This window comes from Scyliorhinus canicula, chromosome 18 (assembly GCF_902713615.1).
Source record: "Scyliorhinus canicula chromosome 18, sScyCan1.1, whole genome shotgun sequence".
Taxonomy (NCBI): domain Eukaryota; kingdom Metazoa; phylum Chordata; class Chondrichthyes; order Carcharhiniformes; family Scyliorhinidae; genus Scyliorhinus; species Scyliorhinus canicula.
Window position 1 is genome coordinate 82,375,578 of NC_052163.1, and position 8,906 is coordinate 82,384,483.

Here is an 8,906-nt window from a genome sequence, read left to right on the forward strand (position 1 = left end):
GAAATTTAGAGCCAGAACTTTCAGGCGTGAAATTTGGTAAATCTTCTACATCCAAGGGTAGTAGAAGTTTGTAACACCTTTCCACAAACAATTGATGATAGATCAATTGTTAATTTAAAATCTATTTTTAGAAATATGTTATCAAACATTTTGAGGGTTAAGAGACAAAGGAAGGAATGCAAAGTTAGGCTTCAGATCAGCCATGATCTCACTGAATGACAGAGCAGGTTTGAGGGGCTGAATGGTCTACTCCTGTTCCTATGTTCCCATGTTGCTGTAGTGCTTTGTCGTTGTAACTGTTTAAAGTGAGACAATTGTCATTTAAAGAGCAGATTTGTTCCAGACAAATATTGGTGAGAAGATTTAATGACTTGTTTATTGATTATAGATTCACAATGGAACATCAACATGACAGAGTCTTCAGGATTTCACATTCTGCAATAGAACGGTTACTGTAAGAAGTGGGGAAATGAAATGTTTCAATTCAGACAACTTCCCAATATTCTTAACGTTCATTAATTTAGTTTGTTATAACCTCTAACCACAATTTCCAAACATTCTCCATTTCTAATACCAGTTTTCTATGTAGCCATCTAAGATGGACACTGGGCTACAAAATGGAGAACTGCTAAGGCTGCAGGGAAAAACAGTCTTAGTGAGGACAAGCAGCTTGCAGAAGACTGTTTTGCATTCGGCACGTACAGAAACCAGTTTCTGGCCAGGTGCAGAGTTTCAGCCAAAGGTGCAAATGGGAAACAGATCTGCATAGTAATGAGGTGATCCAGATCCAGACCCCGCACAATAGAAACATTTAAGTATCAATGGATACTTTTCCTTAGACGCCCAGACAGAATGGCGCCAAAGCAACCAACACAAAGAGCCGTAGGGACCGCCCCACCCATCGAGGAACGACCCTCAGATTGGGGAGTTTGAAAGATATCGATTGGGAGAGACCCAATCGATACCTAGCAGGTGAAAGAACCGCCCCAAGGGGCACGGACTTCTAGGACCTATAAGAATAGATCCCGCACATGGTTCGGTCTGTTTTTAGCTCCGGCCCAGACCTGTTCCATCGCATCCTGACTCCAGTTTCATCACCGGCCGTTGAGCATCAGCCATCGAACTGTAAGTGCCAACACAACGATCGCTACGTGATCCAGACCTTGCTAGATCTTGGCAACTTTGCGAATAAGAAAGTTGCAGACCAAGAACGGGACGAAGGCCTTGTTCCCTGACCTTGCCTGTTCCTGTCTAGATAAGTATTTAGTTGTTTAGTATTAGAAGTAAGTTAGTCTCTTTAGCGTATGCATGTGTATTTATTATATTTGTCATAATAAACACCAATCGTTTGGACTTACTAATCGGTGTACGGATTTATTACTTTGAACCTGACCTTGATATACTTGTGACGGTGTCTCAATACGGCACCTGGTGACTCCGAGCATAATTACACATACAGAGCCATAGTAGTGTTAAGCACACGGCCTTTAAACGGAGGCGTGTTAATCACACTCCAGTAAAACGAGCAACACCCAGAAGGGCGCGAAACCCTTTGGGGTATAAAACAGAGTCCCCAAGGTCAGAGCGCTGTCTTAAGATCTCTTGAACTCTTCATCTTCACCTTGGCATTTAGCTCTCAGCGACAAGAGGCCTGCCAAGCACCAGTCAAGTAAGTCTAAGGTCAACGCCCGCTACGGGATAGGCGCTCCTAGCTACTATTCTATACCAGTTCGAAGCCAGCAGTATCAGAACCGGACAACGGCCATTGTTCCTCTGACTGAGTGGGTGCCCGAAGCTAAGTATAGGCTTTTAGTTGTAGTTTAGTGAGTAGAGTTTGTGCATGAGTAATAATTGACTGTGTTTGTAAATAAATGTGTATTGATTTCAAACTTACTAACTGGTGTATCGAGTCATTGATCAGTATTTGCTTTTGAACCTTGTGGTGGTATCAGAAAGATACCTGGCGACTCTTGAGCAACTGTAATTAAAACAGAGCAAATTAAGGAAAGCATAATGAGCAGCAGTGTAATGCCCTGCCTGCAACAGTAGTGGACTCGCCAACATTAAGGGCATTTAAATGGTCATTGGATAAACATATGGATGTTAAGGGAATAGTGTAGATGGGCTTTAGAGTGGTTTCACAGGTCGGCGCAGTATCGAGGGCAGAAGGGCCTGTACTGCGCTGTAATGTTCTATGTTACCCCCCCCCCCCCCTTCCCTCCCCTCCCCCCCCCCCAGGTGCCATTGCACCTGGTCCACGTTTGTGTGGAACAGTTCTAAACAGTGCCACAGCGAGGTCTCCTAGGCGAGATGTGAGAGTTGCCTATCCAGAAAGATCTGCTGGACCAAGGCCTTCATGATGGTCGCCTCGAGGCACTTGTATGTCGGAGTCACGGCATCAGACAGAACATCAGAAAGTGGTCGGCACAGTGGCACAATGGTTAGCACCGCTGCCTCACAGCAACAGGGACCTCGGTTTGATTCTGATCTCAGGTGAATTTACATATGTGGAATTTACATGTTCTCTCCCACTGTCTGCGTGGGTTTCCTCCGGGTGCTCCGGTTTCTACCCACAGTCCAAAGATGAGCAGGTGAGGTGGATTAGCCATGCTAAAAAGCTCCTTAGAGTTCAAAGGTTAGGTGGGGTTATGGGTGGGGGGATTGAGCCTGGGTGCGTTGCTCTTTCAGAGCGTTGATGCAGACTCAATGGGCCGAATGGCCTCCTTCTACACTTTATGAAATGAAAAATGAAAATCACTTATCGTCACAAGTAGGCTTCAAATGAAATTACTGTGAAAAGCCCCTCGTCGCCACATTCCGGCCCCTGTTCAGGGAGGCTGGTATGGGAATTGAACCGTGCTGCTGGCCTGCCTTGGTCTGCTTTAAAAGGCAGCCAATTAGCCCAGTGTGCTAAACTAGCCTTAGGCACTTTGTCTTTTTTTTAGAGTGTTTTTATTCGGTTTTCACATTTTGTATTTCACAATTCTTATGTTATATGTTACACTTTACATAAGAGCATCGACCAGAGAAAAAAAACATACAAAACAACATAACAAAAAAAATGGGCAAGAAATAAAAGGCGGTAGGAAGACAGGTGGATGTCAGTGCAGATATTTACATACAATTACTTTCCCTCCTGTTGTGGCCACGTCCCTCCTTTGTTGCCATTCCCAGTTTGGCCCAGGCGCATATTTACAGATGTCGAGCTACAGTTTTGATCCCTTGTTCTTCTCAATTTCATCATATCCTCCCCCCCACACCGCCCCCCCCGTCCCCAAACTCCCTCTCTTTCCTTTCCATCTTTATCCTGTGACCCGCTTGTGCCTCTCTCCCCCCCCCCAACCCACCGCCAGCCTCAGCCCCCGACCCCTCTTGTTCTATTGGGTGTTAACTACGAACGGATCCTGGAACAAGTGTGTGAATGGCTTCCACGTCCTGTGAAAGCTCTCTTCCAACCATCGGGTGGCAAATATTATTAATTCCGTCAGATCGGACAGCCAGTCCACAGCCTTGAATGGTGCTGCCGATCGGCAGCCGAGCAGATTCCCCGATAGGATTTCAGCAAGACAAAGGCTAGGACATCGGTCCCCTCTCTATGAAGAGTTCTGGCTGGTTTGAGACCCTGAAGACTGCCATTTTTGGGAAATGGCTCCACCCTCCCACAACCCTGCAAATGGCCTGAAAAAAGTCCGTCCAGTACCTGAGAAGTTTGGGAGTTACTGCAGCTATATTAGCAGAGAGTCAAACTCATTTAAGAACTGTGTTAATAGTTCAATAAACACGTTGAACTCATTTCATAGTCTGGAGCTTCCTTTGTCAAAGCATACATCAAGGAAGCAGCTTATGCTACACAAAGTAGCATAACACAACATGATACCAGGAGTGCCTCTTAAATCTATTTAGTTCAACTCGGCAAGATCCGTGACAACCAGCAACCGAACTCAGGCACAATGATCGAGATTCCGGTTCCTCAGCAAGTCAGGTACCAGGGCAATCTCTGTGCCAACTAGCATGCATTCAAGCAAAGATTACAGCTTTACATGGAAGCATCCGACCTAAATGGCGTGCCCGATGCTAAGAAGATAGCTTTTCTACTTACCATTGTGGGTGAACATGCAACAGAGCTCTTCAACTCCTTTAAATACTCCAAAGGGCAGGACAGAATGCATTAAAGACAGTCCTGGACAAATTTGAAAGCTACTGCAAGGTAAACACAAAATAAATCGGTAAAACTGGCGCCAATACTCACCACGAGGCAGAAGTAGGGTTGCAACAGAAGCAAACAGCAATTCTGATTGACACCCATCTTGCGTGTATCGAGCCAGCCTAGTCTGCACATGTGGACTTCCGGTTGCGGCTATGCGGAGCGAAGCCGCACGTTCGGCAGCTCCCACTTTAATAGGACTTGTGGGCTCTTTTATGGGCCCCAAACGGCGCTGATTCAACGATTCCCGGTGGATAAAGGGGATAAAACCCCCCGGGATTTATGGTGCAGACTCGGAGTGGGGCGAGGAGAAAAACGGCAGCAGCTCCCCTGGAAAATCGGGGGAAGGTGGACAAAATGGCGGCCGGTGGAGCCCATGAGGAGTGGAGGCAGTGGGCGGAGGAGCAGCAGGCGGCCCTTCTGCGCTACTTTACTGAGCTGAAAGGGGAGTTGTTGGAATCCCTGAAGGTGATGACTAGTAAGCTGCTGGAGACCCAGACAACCCAGGGTGCACCGATACTTGAGTTGCAGCAGCAGGTCTCTGAGAGGGCACCCTCTGTTGTGCAGCCCTGGGTGAGTTGGGGGCAGATGCCTGTGTCCGCCTGGAGGCGGACGGCCCTGGTCGTTCGGCATCACGGGTTATTTAGATACGCTCGGCCGGGTGCTGGACGGTCCCAGTGGGCAGGGTGTGAAGGGACAGAGGATGGGGAGGTGTCCCAGTGGGCAGGATGTGAAGGGTCAGAGGATGGGGGTGGTGTCCCAGTGAGCAGAGTGTGAAGGGACAGGGGATGGGGGAGGGGGTGTGTTTGTCATCCAGTGTTGTCTCACTTGTTGCAGCTCCGCCAACCTCGCGTTGCGCGATCTCCCGGGTGGCAGACCCCCCAACAATGTCCAGTGCCCTCTGCTCAAACGTGGTGAGGGGGTGCAGGATGGGCGAACCCCCTCCAGTCTTGTTCCGCTCACGAGTGTTGTGAGCGGTCTTGTCCTGTTGGGGGAGGGGGCATAGGTAGATCATTACAATACGGCAGGTACCAGCAGTCCGTTCAGATACTGGCACAGTTTGGGGGTCAAGTTGTAATAAGACCATTGCATCTCTCCACGGGGGCCAGAGCGCTGGGTCTGTGACTACTTTGTGAACCACCCTCAACTCACTCTGCCCCAATCCCCCTCCACACCCCGCGCCCGGGGGGGGGGGGGGGGGGGGGGGGTGATTAAGTAAAGGGGGGAGGGATGGTTGTGACTCGGGGGCACTCACTTGGCACTTACCCTGGCAGCCCTGGTGAGGTCGTGCATCTTCCTCCGACATTGCTCTGTAGAGCGAGGGGTCTGCCCCACAGCACTGACGGCAGCAGCCACCTCACGCCAGGCCTGGCGCACCGCGCTGGCAGGCTGGTGATGCCCTCTACGCGGGCAGATGATGCCCCTCCTCTGCTCGATTGATTAGAACAGCGTCTCCATGTCAGCCTCAACGAATCGCGGAGCTGCTCTCCTGAGCTCCGACATCCTGGCCTAGTTTCTGTGCTCGCCCGTGCCTTTTTACGGCGTCGGGCGGCGTCACGTGGGCGTGTTCGTATCGTCGCAGCGTTCCGGCATCATCGCGCACGTGATTGACGCGGCCCCGTTCCTAGCTCATTTCCCGGACGTGAATACGTCGGGAACTGGGCCGTGTCGGGCCGTCGTAAAAGTCGGCCGTTTTCACGGCCGATTCGCGATTTTCCACGGGTGTGGAGAATCGCGCCCAGGATGTCTATCTCCTTTAGCAGCCCTGTTCACGGTCATCATGTAATGGCCGCAAATCCAAACTTTGCTGTCTGGCTTTAACACTGGGGCTATTGGTGCTGCCTATTTCGAAAACTGTACAGTGCTCATTATTCCTAGGTCTTCCAGACATTTCAGCTACACTTCAACTTTCTGATGCAGAGAACAGGGCATTGTTTGGGCTCTAAAAAAGTTAATGTTGTGTCAGGGTCTATGTAAATTTTGGCCTTCACCCCTGTTATGAGAACAAATAACAAAGAAAAGTACAACACAGGAACACGCCCTTCGGCCCTCCAAGTCTGTGCCGATCGTGATGCCCGAACTAAAAAAAAACCTTCTGCTCTTACTTGGTCTGTCTCCCTTTAAAGAAATCCCAGCTCTCTCTGGAAGACGTCCTGGCTTTGCACAGAAGTTCCTGGAAAGCCCCACTTGTGGTGATGAGTATCTCCAGCCAATTTGGCCTGATTTTCTTTAGCCAATCTCTCCCCTAGGGGCTTGGTCTCTGTCCTTTTGCTACAATTAAGGGCAACAAGGCAGACGAGTGCTGATCTGATCCTGGTGTTGACGCCACGCCCATTATTCACTGGGCCTCCCCAGTATAGGTTGTTACAGTGGCTGTTGTACAGCTGAGGCTCAAATGTTGCAGCCTCCCTGTGGATACTTATATGTCTGATCTCCTGCCACCTTGGCAGCAGCACTTACACTAACCTTCATATTTAATGGTCGGCCATTAACAATAAGAACTTTTTCGATACGGGATGTCTTATTTAAATTCACCATGTTAAGCTTATAATCTATGGATTTCTCTTCCGGATTTTCAATAAGTTTATTCACTGAAGTTGGCGATGATATTTTTGGGAACTGGTTGCAGTCTGGCTGACTCTGCATCTGGCTTGTATATGGCCTTTTCTAATTGCATCTGTCTTAGGATGGCCTCTCCCACAACAATAACAAGCCTCTAGACCCTGTGACTGATGGTCACTTTTCCTTTTCTCAGGCTCCATTACACCCTCACCACGGGTACTTTGAGCTGCTGGCGTTTCCCGCCATAAGTGATTTACCTCACTTTGCACATCTTTCAGCTCAAAAGCACTTTGTTCAGCGCTTTCAGTTGTTTGAGCCAATTCAACTGCCTTAGCTCAGGATATTCTGGTGTGTGCCAGCAACGTCCTCTGAATGTTCAATGTAATGATAGTGCAGACCAAGCAGTTATGTAACGTATCACTGAGAGATGGACCGGGAGTGGGGGGGGGCTCCGCAGGTATAACATTTGTAGTCAGCCGTTTGCCAAAGCCTAGTTACTAAAGCGGATGCTGTTTCTCCAGGGCCCCTAATGGCTGAATGGAATTTGTAGCACTGTATTATAATGAGAGGTTGGGGATTGATGTGGTCTTTCACTAGTTGCACTAGTTGTTCAAGGGATTTGGTATCTGGAGCCTTCGGAGATGATAAGTTCCTCATGAGGTTATATGTTTTGGGCCACAAACTCTCAGTAATATAACGTTTACTTGTCTTCTGCCATGTTTATTTTGTCAGCAAAAATGTATCAAAGCCTTTCGACATATTGGCCCCAATTTGGAACCTCTGGATGAAATAGATCGATTTTCCCGGATAGTGGCATAACTATTCGGATGTTATTGATTCTTTATTTTTGTGGAAGGTCTCTGAGGGGTCACGTCCCCCCCCCCCAACACTTTCCGAATGTTGACGACTTGTTCCTTTCAGCTGATACAATTTATTCTCAGTGCCAATGTAGGAGGGCAAGATCATACAATTTAGAGTGAAATGTTAGAGGATAAGTTCACAAATGATGCGATACTTGGTGGGGTGGTAAATAGTGAGGAGGATAGACTTAGATTACAGAAGAATATAGACGGCCTCGTCAGATGGGCAGTGGGAACTGGAATTCATTCTGGTGATGTGTGAGGTGATGTGTGAGGTGATGCACTAGGGCAGCACAAATAAGGCACGGTGACAAAGTTGCTGTCAGTTTGAAGATAGTGGACAGAGAGATGATACCACTGTGAAGGCAATGAATTGTGGTAAAGGTCTAAAAGGTGACTATGTCACCAAAAGGAGACAAGAAAGTCTCATTTTCAACAACAAGATACATCTCCAGAACAAAATATAGATGAATTTCAGGGATAGGACTCTGAAGCTGTAGAATTTCTGAAAATTGGTCTTGGCTTCTGCGCTGAAGGGCAGCTTTGGTGGGAAGGAAATTTTCTGATGAGATTGAAGGGTGGACATCGACCTACTTTCACCAAAGCTAATCGCCTCGCCCGATGCTCTGGCAGGGTAATGCTCTATGGAAACAAGTGTTGTGTGCTCCATGGACAACTCTTCCTGGCCAGCCAGCGATATACAAGGCATCTCATTGGTGGGTTCAGTGGGACAAAGATCTGAAATCTGCTCTTCCACAACACAGCTCACTCCTCAAACATAAAGAACAGTGTCTTCTTGTGCTTCAGTAGTAGGTTCAAACAGCACATTGATCTCTCAGTGCTACTGATTTGGTGCTGCAATGCCGTCTCTCTCATACCCTTTTCAGAAAGGTAACCCAGGTCTAAAGCTCTTCTTGTGGATGGTCACCGTCTGCCACAGAGTCTCTTGTGTCCTCATTGTCTGGCCTGGCTTCAAAAAGAGAGATCCACAATCCCAAAATTTTCCAGGGATTGGTTGAATAGTGATTTCCAGATGGAGAGTCAACCACGACTCAATGAATAAATCTTACTGGTTGTGAGAGGATGAAAATCCACTGGTTCTACACATGACTTTTGGATTCCTCCATGAACGACGTCCAGTTGCTCAGCAGTAAGTCACCATCTGCTTATTCCAGAATGCCCAATTAGATACTGTCCCAAATGGTCGGATGTTATTAAAATAAATGTATTGTTTTCTTGCGCAAGTAAAATCAAACCACCAGTTGCTTGGTAAACCATGT

General features: G+C 47.9%; 1 protein-coding gene across 1 annotated transcript in view; it reads right to left on the reverse strand.

Annotated features, from left to right (window-relative positions):
• Window positions 1–8,906, reverse strand: part of LOC119952927 — a 1,042,551-nt gene that overhangs the window by 346,358 nt on the left and 687,287 nt on the right.